The 22,631-nt window shown below is 44.7% G+C and overlaps 1 pseudogene; it reads left to right on the top strand.

Moving 5' to 3' along the window:
* Positions 1-4,704: 4,704 nt before the first annotated feature.
* LOC147293506 (uncharacterized) lies at positions 4,705-21,111 on the top strand (annotated as a pseudogene).
* The last annotated feature ends 1,520 nt before the right edge of the window (positions 21,112-22,631 follow it).

The raw sequence follows: 22,631 nt of genomic DNA, 5'->3' as shown, positions 1-22,631 counted from the left end.
TCAGTAGCCGCACACCCCCTTCTCACTCTCTCTTCTCTCTTCTCTGCCGTGAGCTTTCTCTGGCCATCTTTTTATCGTTCGGCAGCCAACGCCGGCGACATGGACCTCAATCAACACCTCTATTCCTACCTTTTGATTGCCCAACAACCCAATGAAAACATGGATTTAAACCGAACCTAAACCGGCCTTCTTCTCCGATAGGTTACTAATTTCGACAACCTATGTCGTCGAGTTGGTCCCAAAATCTTCCCCTTTGTGAGTTGAGTTCAATGGTGTAAACACCCAGCCCGTTCAGCCACCGTACGTGGTGGTTTGAAACCCTAACAGCCCTAACCCTCCTCCGTCATTTCTGGCGATCTAGGCAGCGGATTCTGACAATCTTCATCGGGGTTTACTCCTCTCTTCTGTTTTCATTATAATTTTTCTTTGTTCTCATTAAACTTCTATGTTTTCATTATAATTTTTTTTTTTTTTTTTTCATTTGCAGGTCTCTACTCTCTAGATCGATTTCTGATTTGCTATGGTTGTTTTTCTAATATTTTTTAGTTATTTGCAAATTGTACAAATCTATTTTAGGGTTTAGTGCAAGTCAATTTTTCTATTATAGTATGGTTATGAAATTAATTTCTGTGCAATATTAGTTTAGAAACTCTCTTTTGTATAGTATAGTATAGATTTCGCATTGTGAAGTTGGTTGAGAAACTCTCTTTTGTATTGTGGGTATATTGGTGATAGTTGATGTAATGTAGATGGCAGGTTTCGTCGTCCAATTTTTTTAGTGAAATTTTCACCCTTGAGCGACGAAATGTGAAAATTATTTCGTCGCCCAAAATCCCTTTAGGCGACGACATAAGAATTTCGTCGCCTAAGACTTGAATTTATTTTGCAAATTATAATTTAAATAAGTTCTTTTTTTTCACAAATATATTTTGTATTTAAAATATATATAATAAATCATTATAAGATTATAATATACTTAATAATATACAATAGGATTCTAAATTTTAACTTAATTACTAAATTGTATTTATAATTTTAAATATATAGAAATATAAAATATATTAAAAATTTCACAGTTTCCTAACTTCTACATTTTCGATTGAGCGAATTTTTTGCATGTATGATCCTTGAGTGAGAAACTGAAAAATGAACGGTTCGGATCGTTGGAAATACGATCGATATATGACCATCTACATATAAATGAACGGTTTCGACACTTGAAGAGTATAACTCTATTAACTATTTTGTTCAAACCTTGTCGTTTCAATAATTGGGAAGTCCACAACGCGATTTCAACGATCGAAACCGTTAATTTTCTATGTTCATACTCAAATATCATCCTTGCAAAAAATCGGCTCAATCGAAGCTCATATACCTGTCCGATTATCATTATAAAAACTACGATCGTTCATTAATTCGACCACCATGACCTAATTTCTACATCTTCGATTGCGCTAGAATTTTGCAGGGATGATATTTGAGTATGGAACTAAAAAATGAACGGTTAAGATCGTTGAAAACACGATCGCATCGTGTTCTTATACGGAAATATATAAATTCGTCATCCAAAATGACTTTAGTCGAGGAATCTATAAATTCGTTGCCCAACGTCACTTAAGGCGAGGAATAATTTTGTTGCCTAAAGTAACTTTGTGTGACGAATCTGCAGATTCGTCGCCCAAAGTATCACCCTAATACCATTTTTTACAAATTTATAATTTATATTTAGTATTTAAAAAAATATATATATAATAAATCATTATAATAAGATTTTATTCTTAATAATATATAATAGGATTCTAAATTTTAACTTAATTACTAAATTGTATTTATAATTTTAAATATATAGATATATAAAATGTATTAAAAATTTCATAGTTTCCTAACTTCTACATCTCCGATTGAGCTAATTTTTTGCATGGATGATTCTTGAGTGGGAAACTAAAAAATGAACGGTTCGGATTGTTGGAACACGATCTATATATGACCATCTACATATAAATGAACCGTTTCGACACTTGAAGAGTATAATTCTATTAACTATTTTGTTCAAACCTTGTCGTTTCAGTAATTGTGAAGACCACAATGTGATTTCAATGATCGGAGCCGTTCATTTTCTATGTTTATATTCAAATATCATTGATGCAGAACGGATGACGGAGAAGTTTATGCAACAGCTTGATCGTTGCAAACCCAAGAAATTTGGGAAATGATTTCTACTAGTCGGAGGGTTTGGCTCTGAAAGTGGCACTAATGATTTCTATAGGCTTTTTCGGCCTTCTGAGGTCGTTTAGGGCCTCAAAACTGCATTTTAAACTTTTAGACATTTTATTTATTTTCGTTTATATTTTATTTATTTTTCGTTTATATTTTATTTGGGTTTGTAATTACCCTTGGGCCTTAATTATAAGGTTGCTTGTGTCCTAGGGTTTCTTTAAGCATACTTAAGCAATTTTATAATTGCTAGCCGGATTATTCTATTATTTTATCAAATTAATTATTGAGGTTTTCTCTTAATTTCCTGGTGGATTCCAGGGTTCTTGTTTTTTTAGGTTTACGCTTGTAAGTCTTGGTTGATTGTATTGCATCAATCATCTTTGCAAAAAATCGGCTCAATCGAAGTTCATCTACCAGTTCAATTATTATTATAAAAACCACAATTGTTCATACACCCTAAACGCTAAACCTAACTTCTATATCTTTGATTGAGATAATTTTTTGTATGGATGATCTTTGAGTGGAGGACTAAGAAATGATCGGTTCAAATCGTTAAAAACACAATATAAATGTGAGCTTTCTATATATAAATACACTTGAAGAGTATAATTCAATTAACTCTTTCGTTAAAACCTTGTTGTTTTAATAATTGTGAAGACCATAATGTAATTTCAACGATCTTAGCCGTTCATTTTTTAATTGCCCACTCAAAGATCATCCTTGAGAAAAATTGGTCAAATCGAAATTCATCTACCCGTTTGATTAGCATTAGAAAAATCACGATCGTTCATAAGTTTGACCATCGTTACCTAACTTCTACATCTCTGAGTAAGGTAATTTTTGCAAGAATGATCTTTGAGTGAGAAACTAAAAAATGAACGGTTTGGATAATTGGAAACATGATCTAAATGTGAGCTTCTAAATATAAATACACTTGAAAAATATAATTTTATTAAATTTTGTCAATTTAACAATTGTGAAGATTACAATGTGATTTCAATGATCAGAGCCGTTCATTTTATTCATTTATACTCAAAGATCATACCCGCAAAAAATCGACCAAATCGAAATTCATCTACTCGTTTGATTAGTATTAGAAAATCCATAATCGTTCATAAATTCGAACACCATTACCTAACTTCTAAATCCCCAATTGTGCTAATTTTTTATAGGGATGATCTTTGAGTGAAGAATTAAAAAATAAACGATTCAAATTATTGGAAACACGATCGGATCGTATGTTATTACATAAAATTGTACACAAAACAGGTATTGAGACTTTGGGCGAAGAACTGCAAGTACAAGAAAGAGAATTTGTGGGTTTTGCATGAACATTGTGGGCATAACATGCAAGGTAATTGAAGGCTCAAGTTTTGCTTGTGGAAATGTGCATGCATCATTAATCAGCATTCAACCATCCTTAAATACATACACTAGATCATTTCCTGGTGCTTGACTTGATCAATTAATCAGCAGTTGACCCTTCAACTCCCATCAGTCATGATTAGTGGCGTAATTAATGGCAGGACTTGGAGTCTTGGACCGTGTTTTGTGTATAGATCAACCATATTTTTATTGCCTATATCTATCTATATATATAAAGCAAAGGTTCTTTAGGTGAAATTTTCAAATATTTCCAAAAAACCATATTTTGTTTAAATTTGTTAAAACTTAATGATTTCATTATTAAAAGGCAAAAGAGTAAAAAGATAGTAAAAATAAAAAATAAATTAAGTTTTTATTTTTTGGCACACTTCCACTTCCACCCACTTTCTTTTTGCCCTTTTCTTATCCCACGTTGTTTATGAGTCTCCACTCTCCGGTCTCTAGCGATATATCATCAATGACTGGTAGACGGGTGAAATTATTGATCATCATTGATGGTATACTGCTAGATGATCAATAATATTTTATCATCAATAAAATTCAAGAATTTATCTAGTGAAAATTGATTTAATCAATATCCTTAAAAAAAAATAAAAAATTAAGAAATTGATTTAATTAAGAGGGTCGACTTCCATCATAGGCTCATAGCTTAGGTCAAGGTCACGCAAGGATCCACATATTATACTGTAACTAAGCCTTTTGTGTTGCATTTCCATTCAGCTTCCACAATATGGAAGAAGAAAAAGTTGGAAATATATATATATATGTGTGTGTGTGGGCAATAAAAATATGGAGCCTATCAGATATTGGACGTTTTATGTTATATATATGTGGGCAATAAACATATGGTTGATCTATATACAAAAGACGGTCCAAGTAATGCCATTAATTACGCCACTAATCATGACTGATGGGAGTTGAAGGGTCAACTGCTGATTAATTGATCAAGTCAAGCACCAGGAAATGATCTAGTGTATGCAGTTAAAGGATGGCTGAATGCTGATCTAGTGGCCAAAAAAAAGAAACAAAGGATGGCTGAATGCTGATGATGCATGCACATTTCCACAAGCAAAACTTGAGCCTTCAATTACCTTGCATGATATGCCCACAATGTTCATGCAAAACCCACAAATTCTCTTTCTCGTACTTGCATTGCTGCAGTACTCATGCTTCCCTCAGCTGGCCATATCTTCACCTTCCAACTTCACTGATCAATCTGCCCTCCTTGCCATCAAATCTAAACTCACAGTTGACCCCACCAATACTATCTTGGGTGGTAATTGGACCACCAAAACAAGCTTCTGCAATTGGATTGGGGTCTCTTGTAGTAAACACAGGCAAAGAGTCACAGCCTTGGACCTTTCCTATATGAGTCTCCAAGGCACCATTTCCCCTCATATTGGCAACCTCTCCTTTCTCATCTCACTTGATCTACGAAATAACAGCTTCTTTGGGGTCTTGCCCAATGAAATCAGTCGTTTGCGTCGCTTGGAGATTCTTATATTACAAAGTAACCGGTTGGAAGGAAACATCCCTCCAACTTTAGATCGTTGCAAGAAGCTCAACACCATATCCCTCGCACTAAACAGGCTAAGTGGTCAAATACCTAAAGAGTTGGCTTCCTTACCCAGGCTTCAGAAATTATATCTTGGAGCAAACAATCTTGTGGGTGAAATTCCATCATCTTTGGGTAACATTCGAACATTAGAAAAATTGAGTTTGGCCACAAATGGCCTCACAGCAGGGTCATTCCCTTCTGCTCTCCTCAACCTTTCTTCTCTAGTTGTTTTATCTCTAGGTCAAAATAACATTTCAGGAACTCTGCCAGTGGATCTTTGCCATCATTGGCCTAATATTCAATACCTTTTGCTTTCGTCCAACGAACTCAGTGGCCAGATCCCTTCGACAATTGATCAATGTAGAGAGATTCTGGTCCTCTCTCTATCATACAATATGCTTTCCGGAAGTATTCCAGAAGAAATTGGGAGTTTACAAAATCTTGAAAAGCTTTATCTTGGCAGCAATAGGTTGACTGGCACTATACCTCCCACAATAGGTAACTTGTCAAACTTGAAAGCCTTTGATATTACATCCAATTACATTACGGGAAGTATTCCGAGGGATTTGGGGCGTCTTTCTAATCTACTTGATTTGTCTATTGGTGGAAATAGCCTAACAGGTGAAATACCTCATGAAATTTTCAACATCTCCTCCTTACAAACTTTCACCGCATCATCTAATTCCCTTACTGGAACTTTCCCATCATACACCAAAGTTGACCTTCCTAACATTGAATGGCTTCATTTTTCTAACAATCTAATTACTGGACATATCCCATCCTACTTTTCAAATTTTACTAAGCTTAAACAGCTTTGGGTTTTTGGCAACTTACTCTATGGACCAATACCCACGAATCTTGGGAGCTTAAACCACCTCCAAAGCCTTTTTCTGGGAAGGAATAAGTTAACAGGAGATCCTGGAGTTCCTGAACTTAGATTCCTTTCTTCTTTATTTAATTCCAGTTCGCTGGAACTTTTAGGTTTGAGTGAGAATCCTCTAAATGGCATCATACCTGAAACCTTTGGGAATTACTCTTCTTCCCTCCAATTATTTTACGCACAAGTGTGCCAAATCAAGGGTCATATACCCAAGACAATTGGTTCCTTGAAAAAATTGATCTCCCTTTACCTGTCTTACAACGATATAAGTGGAAAAATTCCATCATCAATTGGAGGATTGGAGATGTTGCAGAGATTGGATCTTTCAATAAATAATATTACAGGTTTCATTCCAGAAGAGCTTTGTCTTATCAGGAACCTGGGAGATCTTCTACTAGGATATAATAAAATTGCTGGATTGATCCCAAACTGCGTAGGAAACCTTAGTTTTCTTCAAAAAGTTTTCCTAAATTCCAATAGACTCAATTCATCAATACCGGTGAATGTATGGAGCCTTGAGAGTCTCTTGTTCTTAAACTTGTCATCCAATTCTTTCAGTGGATACTTGCCTCCAACCATGAAAAAGTCGAATGCAATTCAAATGATAGATATATCTTGGAACCAAATCACAGGGAACATTTCAAGCAACATAGAAGCTTTTCAAAGCCTAAACTCCCTGGATTTGTCAAACAACTTGTTTTTAGGATCTATTCCTAAGAATTTGGGTCATATGAAAGGGTTGGAGTTTTTGGACCTCTCACACAATAATCTTTCTGGCACAATACCAAAGTCTCTTGAAGAACTCAAATTTCTCAAGTTATTGAATTTCTCTTTTAATCAGCTCTCTGGAGAGATTCCTTCAAAAGGACCTTTTGTCAACTTCACTTCCCTATCATTTTTGGAGAACAGAGCACTTTGTGGGAGACCAGTTTTTGGAGTCCCAACTTGCGAAATTCGTGGCACTCGAAAATCCAAGAAAACATATCTTTTTCTCAAATATGTTCTTCCAGCCATTGCATCGATAATCATCCTCATAGCTCTCATTTATATGGTGACACAATACCGGAAAAAAAATGTAGCCATTGCAAGTTCAATTGAAGCGTTAGCGAAAAAAGAGCATGAAATGATATCATATCTAGAACTCCGCCGTGCTACAAATGACTTCAGTGAAAGCAACTCATTGGGAGTGGGAAGTTTTGGCTCTGTGTTCAAGGGGATACTCTCTAATGGGACAACTGTCGCTGTCAAAGTTCTAAATTTGCAGATGGAGGGTGCCATTAAAAGTTTTGATGCAGAATGCAACGTATGGCGGACAATCCGGCATAGAAATCTTGTCAGGGTCATAACTACATGCTCGAGCCCTGAGGTAAGAGCATTGGTGCTACAATATATGTCCAATGGAAGCCTTGAGAGGTGGTTGTACTCGCACAACTACTGTCTGAATCTTCTACAAAGAGTAAATGTGCTGGTGGATATTGCAACTGCATTGGAATATCTGCATCATGGTCAGTCAGAAGTTGTGGTTCACTGTGATTTGAAACCTAGCAATGTTCTTCTTGATGAAGACATGGTTGCACACGTGGGAGATTTTGGTCTTGCAAAAATTTTTAGCAAAAAACAAGGATGCAACACATACCAAAACCCTTGGTACGCTTGGCTATCTTGCACCAGGTAAATCCATTATGTTTATTGCTGTTAATTTAAATCAGCATAGTAATTTTCCTTGTCTTAGTAGGACACTTTATAGATGCAGTATTATATTAACATTGAAAACCAGGTAAATTATTTACCAAAAAGATCTAAAATCATGTAAATTATTCCTATAAGAATGTCAGAAAAATTATGATGGCTTGGTTTCGTTAGATAGTCACTAGTTAATTGTTTTGTGTCATGTTAGTGCTCTGTCTTTTTGTTTCTTGTTTTGTGTACTTTTTGTGCACAAACATTTTAGATACTGTGGTATGTTGCAAATGAGGATAGCAGAGCAAAATCAGGAAATATCTGTGTATGATTGAAAACGAAGTGCTTATACTTTAGTGTAGATATTTCTGTCTTTAAAGTAATCTGTTAAGTTTTACTTCTCTGTTTTTCTGGTACCCAGTGGAACGAATGCCTACAGGTAAACTGTTCAGTTTTACTCTCTGACAATCTATTTCCTTAAAATCACAAGTTGATGTAGGTATAAAGGAAACAAGCAAAAAGTGACTTTTATCAATCTTTACAAATTACTAGTTAAATCTTCTAAATCTACTGAAAGTAAGTGCAATTAATCATTCTTGTTAAAAAGCATCGTGACATTTGAATTTGCATGTGGGTATATGTCTGAAAAGTTTGCATTATATGGTTTAATAATGCTATAGTTTCCCAACTACTGTGAATTTTGACAGAGTATGGTTCGGAAGGAACAGTGTCTGCCAAGGGTGACGTTTATAGTTTTGGAATTATGTTGTTAGAAATTGTCACAAGAAAGAAACCTGTTGATGCAAATTTCCGTAAAAAAGTTACAACAACTTAGGGGTAGTGACCTGGCTGATCCGAAGCCCTGCTGGATGATGATATGAATATTGATTGGGATCTTCCTGTAGACAAACACAAGATCAAAGGAGATGGACCAATGTGGTACCAGCCAAACACGCTCCGATGATGAAATCAGTGATGGTGTTTGATGATAGGTGAGGAAGAACAAAGGATGAACTTGGGAGAATGAGAAGAACAAGGCAAATGTTCTGGGTTATTCTCAGTAAGTTGGGTATGCTCTTTGGTGAGTAGGGATTTCTGTATAAGTGTTTTTGTAGATGGATTCATCGATCTGTTTTTGCACACATGAGTTGATATATATAAGCAAAGGGAGTCTTGATGAGTAAGTTACCTGCATGTGAATGAATGGTTGCCAGAGTCCCACGCGTCTGGTCAGAACTAGTTGCATGCACAGCTACTCACCTCCTCAGCATTCAATGCTGCATTGAATGCTTCATTAAATGCAAGGTTGGAAGGTTCAGACAAACTACCTCAATAGTCATGAATGCAGGCTGGATATTCCATCTGTCAGAGGATTTGTGTCAGGTGCATTTAAGTGTGGCGGTTCATCCCAACGTGATCTTCCTGGGAATGGCGGCGGAGGGCCGAGCCGAACCGAACACATATCCTTATGCGTATGCATGAAGTCTATGTGTGGTCGGATCGGTCATGGGATTCCAGACCGAGCCGATCCAGCAGACAGGGGTCCCTCCGAGCCCTAACTGGTCGACGCCAGAACCCGAAAGGAGATCGTCTCTGTGCCGAGCCGAGCCTAGCCGAACTGGGATGACCATGGAAAGATGAACACTCAATCCCTTGAGTCATCGGTTCGGCTCGGGCCGTGTAGGGAGGACTCGGCACAGAGACCCGAGCTGAGCTGGAGGATGGGATACCGAGCAGTGATGATGGGATACCGAGCAGTGTTGATGTGGAGGTCAAAGTCCGACCATTGAAAGTCAATTCCAAGGTTGGTTTTGACTTACCACGTGTCGAGCCATGATTGGCTGTTTGGATCGGTGTGGGTTTTCCCACAAACAGGAGTCCCCCAGCTTCCGGTCCGAGCGGGCAGTGGTGGATTGGAAGTTGAAGTGAAAAGGCTTCCCCAAAGATAGTATGTTGCTTGATCCGAGCCGAACCCAACAGGTCCACGTTCCTGAAGATCCGAACAGATGATGACTTGTGTTTGGCCAAAATATCTTGGGGGCAGGTGAAGGGACGTTTGGTTTCTGCATGGGGGAACGTAAGGGTCACCTCATTTATGGGTATTTTGAATGTTTGACAGGTGTCAAGATCTGGGATTTGAAGCGCCAAAAAATGAAGGGCTGAGATCGGTTTGCATGGGGGTATAAAAGAGGTGGTTTCTCTCTCTTCCCTCACTTTCATTTCCAGACTTTCTCTCTCTCCCTCTGCAAAACCTCTCTCTCTCCGCGAATCTCATTCTCTCACCGCCGTCTGAGAGGTTGTCCGATCCCGAATCTGACCAGACACGGTCGTGGGCGAGGTGGTTCCGAGTGTGTAAGGGGCGGAGACTTTGGGCGGAGGAAAACCAGTAAGTGATTCTCCTCATTTTTGAGTTTTTTGCATTTTCAGGTTTTGGGTGTGTGTTCTTGAGAGTTCTTGAGAGAAAGTGCTTTTTGATCCAAAAAGGGTAAGAGAGAGGGTGAGAAAAGTGTTTGTCATGTCAACAAGTGACTCGAGTGGTAGGCTCGGCTCGGGAGAGGCATTTGAGGGGGATAGTGACGCCGAGATGAGCCGAAGCCCACCGGCGGGTGAGGCGAGTTGGGACGGGTTGTCCGAGGAGTTGGATGAGGTCGGCTCGGCGTTGGATCTCAACCCAGGCGAGGAACGCCGAGCTCGAGGGGACCAGGAAAACCCCGAAGTGTTGAGTTCTGATCGGGAACAAGGGGTGGCCGAAGGTGATGACGAGGAACCCCTTGACGTCGAGCCGATCGCAACCGTCCCGAGTAGGCTCACCTCGGGCTCAGATGAAAGGGACCGGGGTCACGAGGCGTCGACCTCAGCCCAGGGGGTGACGGGGAGTCCGATCGACCCGGACTTCTACGAGGAAATGGCGTGGAAGGCCGATCAGATCCCCAATGAGATGACCGAATATCATCTCGGGGATTTGAGGGACAGGTACTCAGTCCCCGAATCCGTGCTGACAAGGTTGCCGATCGGGGGAGAGAAGCCGAGCCGACCCCCAACAGGATGGGTGACAATGTACCCCGAGATGTTCGAGAACGGGGTTCGGCTTCCTCTGCACCCCTTCCTGCAGGACTGGCTTGCGACGATCGGCGCGGCGCCGCACCAGTTGAACCCAAATGTGTATAGAATAATCTTGTCTATGCACATTTTGTGGCACAAGGTGCACAAGTGTGTGCCAGACAAGGATCTTCTCTTCTGCAACTACGCGCTGATGTCGAAGCAGAGCGAGCTCGGATTTTACAACCTTCAGGCATACTCGGGGCCACTCTTCGGCGGGAATCCCTCCTCCCAGAAGACATGGAAAAAGAGATATTTCTTCGTCTCTGGGGATTGTGAGTTTGCCGATCCGAGCAGTGCCACTCCGGCTCGGGTTCCTAGAGCATTTAGGATTCCAGGTGGGCACTGGACATCTGGGAGAGCCGATCCGAGAGTGACTTGTTTATTTTTGCTTTTTTTTTTTTTTTTGGAAACTGACTCTTCATGTTTTCTTTTTGCAGTTAGCTGGAACAAATACAAACTCCGGGGCGAGCTCAGGGATCAGATCGCCGCAGTGAGAAGCTCACCCCCGGAATACTTGTCGACCAAGTTCCTGCTCGGGGAAACCCAAATCAGGTCGAGTGGGATCTCCTGGTTTGTGCCCAGGTGGAATCCGCGAGCCGAAAGGGGAATGGCGCCCACCGAGCTGGAGGCTCGTCTTAGGAAGAGGGCGGCTCGAAGCGTCCAGAGGAGGGCCGCGGAGCGGGCCCCTGCCGAGCCGGTCCAGGCTCCTGTCGCAGCGACAGCTCAGCCTGGACCTTCTGCGCCGAGACCGGCTCGGCAAGCAGAAAAGAGGAAGGCTCCCCAGACCGAGGCCCGGGTGGAGAAGAGAGCTCGGGCCGAGCCCAGTGGTCCTGGTGCCGAAGCGTCTGGCTCGGCGCCCCTGAAGACGGTGGAAGTAGACCATTCCCTCGAGCCGTTCGTCACGGGCCTCAAGCGCGTGATGACGTCAAAGGTACAGGAGGGGCTCTGGGCCGGTCAGAAGGAGCCGAACTTCAGCCACAAAGCCCTGAGCACATCCCGGCAAGCCATGTTGGTAAGTCCTTTTCTCCTCGGATTATGCTTATCCGCTCGGTTCGGATTAATAATTTCTGTTTGTTTTGGCAGCTCGCCTTGAGGCAGTTTGAAGCTGCCCACGCCGCTGTCGAGGCCGAGGCGAAAATGGGGAGGTTTCGGGAACGAATCCTGGAGCTCAAGGAGAAGCTGGCCGAGGCCGAGCGAGCGGTCAAGGCCGAGCGCGATCGGTCGGCAGGTCTGCGGTCCAAGCTAGCCGAGAAGGAGGTAGAGGTCGCTCGGCTCGGGAAGGAGCTTGTGTCCTCGGAGCAGAAAGCGGCCGACCTGGGGCAACTCGTCGAGCAACTCCATCAGGACGTCGAGGAGGCCGAGCGAAGGGCCGGGCTTCCGAGCGTCCAGGCGCTGGCTGATGCCCACTTCGAAGGGTATCAGGAGCTTTTGGAGGCGATCCGGTCGAAGAGGCCGGATTGGGATGTCTCATTCCTCGGCGAATCCGATGGCGAGGAGGAGGATACCCAGGGAAGTCGGCAGGAAGACCTTCCCCCTCCCGCTCACCAGGTGTCCGACGAGGTGGTGGCAGCAGTGGCCGAGCCGACCCAGGAGGATCCTCCGTTGCCGGATTGCGAGCCGACCCCAATCCCCCCAGTCCCCGAATCCGATCCCAATGCTGAGATGCAGATCGGCGGGGTCGAGGTGGTGCAGCTTGGGGAGGAGACGCCCGAGGAGTCCACCGAGCCGATCCTAGAGGGGCCTGCCGAGCGATCGGCATGATAGCTGCATTTTATTTTTATGTTAAGTTTTTACTTTTCTCCCCGAGCCGAGGTGTGGCTCGGGTTTGACTGATTTTGGAACAAATTATATTTGGATTTTATCTTGTTTAATTTTATCAGTATTTTCTTTTTATGAAACAAGTTGTTGTCAGTTCAGCTCGGAAACTAAGCTAAAGACATAACTAATAACATATGAACAAGAAAATGATAAAGGTAACAAACATAATAAAAGCCAAGGTATTTTGAGATCGGTTCGGCTTCCCGATCGCAATGAAAAGAAAAGTAATGATAAATTGCTACTTGACTTCGGATAAGCTTGATAAGCATAATGAAGATAAGTAGGAATTTAAAACCCTAATGATCCCGGATGGGCTCGGAATACCCATTGAGATGTTTTAGGAATTTTATTTTTTGAGAAAAATATTCAAACCTACTTTCAGATCGGCTCGGCATGCACGATGAAAGTTTTGGTTGAAGTGTATATTTTTCTTTTAGAAATATCCTGTTGAACGTTAGGACTGTAGGAAGTCACTTCGGTTCGGACAGGGATTTTTATAGACCTGATAAGTCTGTACCATGTCGAGCATCGGGCCGAAAGTGGCGCGCCAGTTCGGCACAGGAGTTTATAGACCTGATGAGTCTGTAATATGCCGAGCATCGGGCCGAAAGTGGCGCGCCAGCTCGACACATGAGTTTATAGACCTGATGAGTCTGTAATATGCCGAGCATCGGGCCGAAAGTGGCACGCCAGCTCGACACATGAGTTTATAGACCTGATGAGTCTGTAATGTACCGAGCGTCGGGCCGAAAATGGCACTTCGGCTCGGCACATGGGTTCATTATTTTTTCGAAGGAAACACTTAGATCATTATTTTTTCGAAGGAAACACTTAGATCTTTCCTCTTTGTTGGAAGTGTATAGAAGTAGAGTCCCCAGTGTTTTCTTCGAAAAATAAGAAGAAGATGAGTCAAAATGTGTTCATCTTTTCATTGATTGGAATGAGTGTTAGGTCGGACAGTCCCCGAGCCTAACTGCATTTTTATTGATAATAAGTCTTCAAGTGTTCAGCGTTCCAGCTATGCTTGAGAGGCTTCCCAGCCAGAGTGGCCAAGTTGTAAGTGCCAGGCTTGACTATGCCTGTAATTCTGTATGGTCCGGTCCAGTTCGGATCGAATGAGCTCTCCTTGACGGCGAGGGGATTCTTCTTCATGACGAGACTGCCCAATCCGAAGCTCCTGAGCCTGACCCTTTGGTTGTAGTATTTGGCTACCCTCTGTTGGTAAGCGGCTCGGCAGAGATTGGCGTCGGTTCGCCTCTCCTCGATTATGTCCAGGCCGAGCCGAAGTCCGGTGTCGTTGGCCTCAGGATTGTATGTACCGGTTCGAAATGAAGGAGTCTCCATTTCGACCGGGACGACAGCGTCAGTTCCGAATGCCAACGCATAGGGTGTTTCCTTCGTGGAGTTGCGATAGGAAGTTCGGTAGGACCATAGCACCTCTGGCAAGAGTTCAGGCCAATTTCCCTTAGCACTATCAAGTTTAGTCTTTAGGGTCTTCTTGATGATCTTGTTGATGGCCTCGACCTGTCCGTTCGACTGCGGATGGTAAGGAGCGGTGAAGCGCAAGTTGATGTTCAGACGTGAACAAAAACTCCTGAATTTCTTGCAGTCGAACTGCTTGACATTATCCGCAATGATGGTGTGCGGCATGTCGAACCGGCATATAATGTTTTTCCAGACGAAGGTCTCCATCCGTTCGGCTGTGGTAGTGGCTAGGGGCTCGGCTTCGGCCCACTTGGTGAAGTAGTCGACTGCTACCACGGCCATTGTTACTTGCCCTTTTGCCTTCGGCATGGGGCCGATCAGATCGAGTCCCCACTGTGCGAACGGCCAGGAACTGGATATGGAGGTCAGCAACTGGGGAGGTTGGTGGGGGACCGCGGCATATTGCTGACATTTGACACAAGCGCGAGACAGATGATCCGCGTCTTTGTTCAGCGTCGGCCAGAAGTAGCCCTGCCGGATCGTCTTGTAGGCGAGGGCTCTTCCTCCAGAGTGGTTTCCGCATATCCCCTCGTGGATTTCTCTCAGCACATCCTGACCTTCTTGGGGAGTGACACACCGCAAGTAGGACAGGGAGAAACCCCTTTTGTAGAGCTGACCATCGATCATGCTGAACCGAGCCGACCTCGTCTTGATGAGACGTGCTTTGTCCCTCTCTGGGGGGAGGATCCCGGAGACCAAGTAACTGATGATCGGCGTCATCCAGTTCGGCTCGGCCTCGGTCTGCATGACGGCGACTTCGTTTTCGGCGGTGCTAGGTCTGTCCAGGATTTCGACTGGAACGTGCCTAGCGGATCCGGTGTCTGTGGCCGAGGCCAGGCGTGCCAAGGCGTCGGCTATGCAGTTCTCTACCCTCGGGATTTGGGATATTTTGTACTCGTGGAAGTTCCCGAGCAGCAAACGAGTCTTCTTGAGATAGGCAGTCATGCTAGGTTCTCGAGTCTCATACTCTCCCAAAATCTGGTTGACAATGAGTTGGGAGTCGCTGAAGATGTTCAGTTTGGTCGCGCCGAGCTCCCTTGCCAATCTGAGTCCGGCGATAAGTGCCTCATACTCTGCTTCATTGTTAGACGCCTGGAATCTGAAGCGAAGAGCATACTCCACCACAACCTGTTCTGGGGAGATCAGAACAAGCCCGGCTCCACTTCCCATGGCGTTGGAAGATCCGTCCACGTAGAGGGTCCAGGTGAGAAGATCAGCCTGGCCGTGATCGCCGTGTGTGTTCGGATCAGACGCGGTTTATGTAGCGTCGGCGCACGGTGGGTTTTCCGTCGAGGTGGTCGACTCACAGATGAAGTCCGACATGGCCTGACCCTTGATGGCTGTCCTGGGACGGTAGATGATGTCGAACTCGCCAAGCTTGATTGACCACTTGATGAGCCGACCCGAAGTCTCGGGTTTTGCCAGAATTTGTCTGAGCGGCTGATCAGTCAAGACGACGATGGAGTGAGCCTGGAAGTAGGGCCTTAATTTTCGAGCCGAGCTGACCAGGGCGAGAGCCATCTTCTCAAATTTTGGATACCTGGTCTCGGCATCGGCGAGGGCTCGGCTCGTATAGAAGACCGGGTGTTGTACACCGCCGACCTCTCTCACCAGAACTGAGCTGAGAGCCGAGTCAGAAACAGAGAGGTAGAGAAAAAGTTCTTCACCTTCCTCTGGTTTGGATAATATGGGAGGTTCCCCCATGTGCCTTTTCAGATCTTGAAAGGCCTGCTCGCATTGGGGGGTCCATTCTATGCTCTTCCCCGCTCCCCTTAAGGCTTTGAAGAAAGGGAGGCACCAGTCAGTAGACTTCGAGATGAACCGGTTCAGGGCGGCGACTCTTCCAGTCAGACTCTGGATTTCCTTGCGTGTCCTTGGGGGACTTCATGTTGATCAAAGCCTGGATTTTCTCTGGATTGGCCTCGATTCCCCGTTGGCTGACCAGATAACCAAGGAACTTTCCTGACCGAACCCCAAAGACACATTTGGTTGGGTTCAGCCGCATCTGATACTCCTTCAGGACTCCGAACATGTCTGAGAGGTCCTTGACGTGATCATCTGCCTTGACGCTTTTGACCAGCATGTCATCCACGTAAACCTCTACGGATTTGCCTATGGAAGATCTGAACATGTGGTTGACCAGCCTTTGGTAGGTGGCTCCGGCATTTTTGAGACCGAAGGGCATGACCTTGTAGCAGTACATGCCGCGATCTGTTATGAAAGATGTGCCTTCCTGGTCGGACTTGTGCATGAGGATCTGGTTATACCCAGAATAGGCGTCCATGAAGCTGAGGAGCTGATGTCCAGCTGTTGCATCGACGAGCTGATCTATTCTGGGCAAGGGAAAGCTGTCTTTGGGACAAGCCCTGTTCAGGTCGGTGAAGTCCACGCACATCCTCCACTTTCCGTTGTTCTTTTTCACCATGACCACGTTGGCAAGCCAGTCGGGATAGTTGACCTCCCGGATGAACCCGTTGTTTTGCAACTTGGTTACCTCTTCAGCCATGGCGGCGTATCGGACCGGATCATATGACCTCCTCCTATGACGGACCGGTTTGCATCCCGGGTCGATGTTCAGCCTGTGGGTGATCACGTCAGACGATATGCCTGGCATGTCATCGTAAGACCAGGCGAACACTTCCGCATTGGCACGGAGGAAGTCGATTACGGCAGAACGCTGTTCGGGGCTGATCTGAGTCCCCACTCGGACGAGCCGATCCGGTGTATCGGCCGAGATCGGCACTTCCTCCCAGGTCTCGGCGGGAAGGGGCCGAGAGCCTGGGTTCGGCTCGGAAGTGAAGTCGAAAGTTTCCGCCCTCGGCCACCTGCCCGAATCAGCGATGGAGTCAAGTTCCTGTGAGTTCAGCAGCTGACCCTTCTGTTTGATCGAAGCGGCGTAGCAAGACCGAGCCGAGCACTGGTCTCCCTGAATGACAATGCAGTCGTCGCCCATCGGACATTTGATGAGGAGATTGGCGTAGTGGACGATACAGTCAAGGTCGACCAGAGCCGGTCTGCCCAGGATGATGTTGTAGGCTGATGGCCGCTTGACGACAATGAAGTACGTCATGCAGGTCTTCTTGATCGGTCCCTTCCCGAGCGAAAGGGGAAGGTAGATATGTCCGAGGGGCTGAACCACTTCTCCCCCGAACCCGACCAGAGCGGGAGTGTCAGTCTCCAGCTTATCCTCACCGATGCCCATCTGCGCGAACGCAGAGTGGTAGAGGATGTTGACCGAGCTCCCTCCATCGACGAAAGAGCGCGCGATGGTAGTCCCGGCCACCTCAGCCACTATGACGACCGGATCATAGTGGGGGAAGATGATCTCATTCGCCTCGTCCGGCTCAAAGGTGACCGGTGCCCAGTCCTTCCGTTGTCTTTTGGAAGTGCTGGGCTGACCTGCCTGGATCGACAGGGACTCGTGAGCTTGAGCCGCCCGTCTGACATACTCCTTCTGGGATCGGTTTGAGTTTCCCACAAAGGTTGGTCCCCCTCCGATCGATCCGATGGCAGCATCCCGGACGTCGATGGTATTGGTGGGCTTCTTCAGCGCGGCCTTGGGTACCCTAGGCCCACCGGCCAGGAATTGATTGATCTTACCCGCTCGGGCAAGAGTCTCAATCCCGTCGCGGAGAGCGTAGCAATCACCCGTGACATGGCCGTGATTGGAGTGGTATTTGCAGAAGACGCCCTCCTTGATTTTGTCTGGGGGTGGTCCCTTGATCTCCCTTGCAGCTGGGAGCTGGTCTTTGACCTTGGAGAAGATCGTCTCCAGACCGGCGTTAAGGGGTGTGTACTCCGTGTACTGGATGAACTTGGGCCCCTTGCCCAGAAGTTGGCGTGGTTCCTCGGTCCTGGTCTTCTTGAATTGGACCTGGGGTTTGGGGCTTGCAACCTCTCCCTCCTTCCTCTTGGCTGAGGTCGGCCTGGGATTCAAGGCCTCCACCTGGGCATCCTACTCCTCAGCCCGCGCCCACTTAGTGGCTTCAGCAGAGAGCTCATCATAAGTAGAGGAAGGGTTCCTCATCAGATGGAAGCGGAGTCCCCCGGCGAGCAGACCCTGCATAAGGGCGTTCTTAGCTGATCTGTCGTCGCAATCGTCGCACTTCGTATACTCGATGTTGAAGCGGATCAGATAGGCCTTGAGGCTCTCCCCTTCCTGTTGTTTAATGAGCGACATATCGTTCAAGTTGTAGAGTCGTTCGGATACAACCCGATATCTCGCCAGGAAGGCCCTCCGGAGGTCGGAGAAGGAGTCGATGGAGTTGGGTTGGAGAGTCCGGAACCAACCCCGAGCCGATCCCTTCAAGGTTGAAGGAAAGATTCGGCACTTAGTAGCTTCAGATGCTTGGCGGGCTTCCATGGCGTACCTGAAGCTGTCAAGATGATCGTACGGATCCTTGGTTCCATCGTACTGATCCATCTTGGGAGGTTTGGTGTCGCGGGAGACTTCAGCATCCATGATTATGCTGGTGTACGGGAGGGGGAGTTCCTCTCCGTGGTCGGCTCTACCGGTGTACCCCCTGGAGACCTCGACCTGGCCGAGCCGATCGTGGACGCTCCGGATTTGGTTTTGTACTAGGGTCCGGACCAAATTTTCCACGTCGGGAGTGGTCGGCTCGGCCGGAGTCTCTCCCGAGCGTTTGGTTCAGTCACCGAGTCTCTCGCTCACCGGCTGGCGCGTGATCCTCTCGCTCAGCGGACGTCGGTCGGACATGACCATGGTTTGGCCCAGTCGGTCCGCAGCGGATCGTCTCCCCGAATGAGTGTCCGATGTGGAGGGGCCTTGACTGGTGGTGGGTCCAAGTCTGCTTCTGACTGGCCCCCTGGGTTCAGTTGAACCAGTAGGGTTGACATCCCCCAACCTGGATCGGGCTGGAGGTCGTTGATCCGTGGCTGGCTCGAGACGGTCTCCTCCCAGACCTTCGGTAGAATGTTTCCTGAAGGCTGCCTGCTTCTGCTGGAGGAGGCGGTGGGCTTTCAAGAACTCGGCCTGTTCGGCCGGAGGCATGTCCTCGAAGCCTGGAAATGCGTAATCCGCATCTTCCCGAGCCGACCGGTCGTCCACGTCGGCCGGAGTGCTCTGCCGAGAAGGAGACGGCGAAAAGACCTCCTGCTCGGCTCGGGTCTGACGGGTTCGGAAGCCTGACCCCCCACTGTTTTCGAGCTGAGCACGATGGCGTGCAAGTTCCGCGGCCAGTTCGGCCTGTTTTGCGAGCAGCTCGTTATTCTGCTTGAGAAGCGCATTCTCAGCGGCCAGATGTCGTTGGCTTTCCTTGAGGAGTTTATGAGCAGCCCTGATTTTTGAGGGGCCTTTGGGCTTTGATGTCCTGGGGAGTTGTGCTCCCCTCGTCTTCTCAGGTGTCTCAGGCTGATGTTGTTCATCATTCTGAGATGCTCCTGAGGAAGAGCTACTGTCGCGAAAGATGGTAGTCATGATGACTTATGTGGGGGAAGAGCTTAGCACTTGTAGTGATGAACACAACGGCTGAAGTCGATCTTCCCACAGACGGCGCCAATCTGTTGATGCAAATTTCCGTAAGAAAGTTACAAAAACTTAGGGGTAGTGACCTGGCTGATCCGAAGCCCTGCTGGATGATGATATGAATATTGATTGGGATCTTCCTGTAGACAAACACAAGATCAAAGGAGATGGACCGATGTGGTACCAGCCAAACACGCTCCGATGATGAAATCAGTGATGGTGTTTGATGATAGGTGAGGAAGAACAAAGGATGAACTTGGGAGAATGAGAAGAACATGGCAAATGTTCTGGGTTATTCTCAGTAAGTTGGGTATGCTATTTGGTGAGTAGGGATTTCTGTATAAGTGTTTTTGTAGATGGATTCATCGATCTGTTTTTGCACACATGAGTTGATATATATAAGCAAAGGGAGTCTTGATGAGTAAGTTACCTGCATGTGAATGAATGGTTGCCAGAGTCCCACGCATCTGGTCAGAACTAGTTGCATGCACAGCTACTCACCTCCTCAGCATTCAATGCTGCATTGAATGCTTCATTAAATGCAAGGTTGGAAGGTTCAGACAAACTACCTCAATAGTCATGAATGCAGGCTGGATATTCCATCTGTCAGAGGATTTGTGTCAGGTGCATTTAAGTGTGGAGGTTCATCCCAACGTGATCTTCCTGGGAATGACGGCGGAGGGCCGAGCCGAACCGAACACATATCCTTATGCGTATGCATGAAGTCTATGTGTGGTCGGATCGGTCATGGGATTCCAGACCGAGCCGATCCAGCAGACAGGGGTCCCTCCGAGCCCTAACTGGTCGACGCCAGAACCCGAAAGGAGATCGTCTCTGTGCCGAGCCGAGCCGAGCCGAACCGGGATGACCATGGAAAGATGAACACTCAATCCCTTGAGTCATCGGTTCGGCTCGGGCCGTGTAGGGAGGACTCGGCACAGAGACCCGAGCTGAGCTGGAGGATGGGATACCGAGCAGTGATGATGTGGAGGTCAAAGTCCGACCATTGAAAGTCAATTCCAAGGTTGGTTTTGACTTACCACGTGTCGAGCCATGATTGGCTGTTTGGATCGGTGTGGGTTTTCCCACAAACAAAACCCACAGAAGAAATGTTTTCTGGAGAACTGACGTTGAGGCAATGGATAAATGCGTCACTTCCAGACACGGTAATGAATGTCGTGGACAATGGTTTGTTGAGTGTGGAAGATGGAAGAGATGTATCTGACCTGCAGAGGATCCTTTCGTCCATCATGGAGTTAGGCTTGATGTGTTCTATGGACTCGCCAGAAGAACGAATCGACATTAAAGATGTGGTGGCCAAGCTTAACAAAATCAAAATGGCGCTTCTTTAAGACACAATGTACCATGGTGTTTGAGATTACTGTTCTGGAATTTTATGTGAATGAACACCAATAATTGCTAAAACTTGTTCTGCATTAGTCTCTTGTAAAGGTAACTTTGTACTTTGGTTTGCGTTTCTTATTAAACCAAATATGTATGCTTTTCTAATGTTATGGTTAATCAATGCGTGGAAGTAGAAGTACAAACTTTTCTCTTATAGTAGTTGATTTATCCATAACTCGCCATATGTGAATGCCAAAAGCCCAAAACTTCCATACAGAACAAAAATCACGACACATTCTTTGACCATGGAAACAGTGAACGGAACTTTCTTGAGTAGGTGATGATCTCTATAAAAAGTTATTCCAAGTCATGCAAGCAATTTACAAAGTAAGTCCAAGTCAAGTCTACAAATCTGTTCTTTGTGACCTCGTTCAATGCAAGTAAAAGGCGTACAGAGCTCCTAGATAAACAATGTAGAAATTAACTTACTTTAGAATGATCTTGGAATGAGATTTGGTACTACAATGGAATATCAATGAAATGGAAGTGTATGAATGATCTAGGGATCTGTGCTATCTTGTATTGTACTTGAGTAACACTACAACAAATATATCTTAAAGCCACTTTGAATTGAAACTGTATTGAAATCAGTGACAATTGACATTTTTGGAGTCACAAATTAATATTTTGGTTTGTTTTAAAAATTATGGTGAAAAAGACAGTTACTTTAGGTCCCACTAATTTGTACAATAGTTGACTAATAAGTGGCATGATAAACAGTGAAATAAATAAATAAAAATTAGTGGGATAATTATTCATTTCCCAATCCAAATCCAACCAAAAGAGACAAAGGGTGAGATTAATATTTGATAAATTATTATTTCCCACTTAAGAATCAAACTATAGAAGTAATAGTTACAAATCTCCACAATTTGTTAAAAGTGGATTACATGTCCCTTACCCATTTCCAATAAATATAACACTTAGACCATTGCCAATAAACATAACCTTAGCCCATTCCCACTAGCTAGGGGTGTGTTTTGGAAATGAAGGAACGGAAATAGGGTATTCCAATTCTAATTCAAAAAATTTTGGAATGAAATTTTTATTCAAAAAAATCGAAATTTCAACATCTCATTCCAATTTGGAATTTTCAAATTTCTTTGATTTTTTAGATTTTTTTGGAATATTATATTTTCGGAACTTTCAGATAATGAGAAATTAATTGCCCCTGATTAAAAAAAAAATTACAAGTACAAAAATGTGAGTGTTTTTGTTAGAATTTATATTATTATGATACACATATATTTATAATATACATATGTTTATAATTAGTCATCTGTTTTTAATATATATGTATGTGCACGTTTGAAACAAATAAAAAACTTATTGAAACATATAGTAGAAAACTAAAAAATTGATAAAATATTTAATATAAATACAAAATAAATTTGGCATAATTTATGAAATATTGGATCAGAATGCCTTTGGAATTTTTGGCATAATTTATAGAAACATTCCAATTCCAATCCAATTTTTCTCTGAATTTTTGGATTTCGGCATTTTCAGATTTCGAATTTGAATCAAGCGTTCCAAAATTGGAAATTTTCTAATTGGAATCGATCGAATTCGGATTTTCCAATCTAAATCACACCCCTACCACTAGCCCATTCCCA

This window comes from Dryas octopetala, chromosome 2 (genome assembly GCF_963921425.1).
Source record: "Dryas octopetala chromosome 2, drDryOcto1.1, whole genome shotgun sequence".
Taxonomy (NCBI): Eukaryota; Viridiplantae; Streptophyta; class Magnoliopsida; order Rosales; family Rosaceae; genus Dryas; species Dryas octopetala.
The sequence above is the reverse complement of the archived record's forward strand: the minus strand, read 5'-3'. Positions and strand labels throughout refer to the sequence as shown.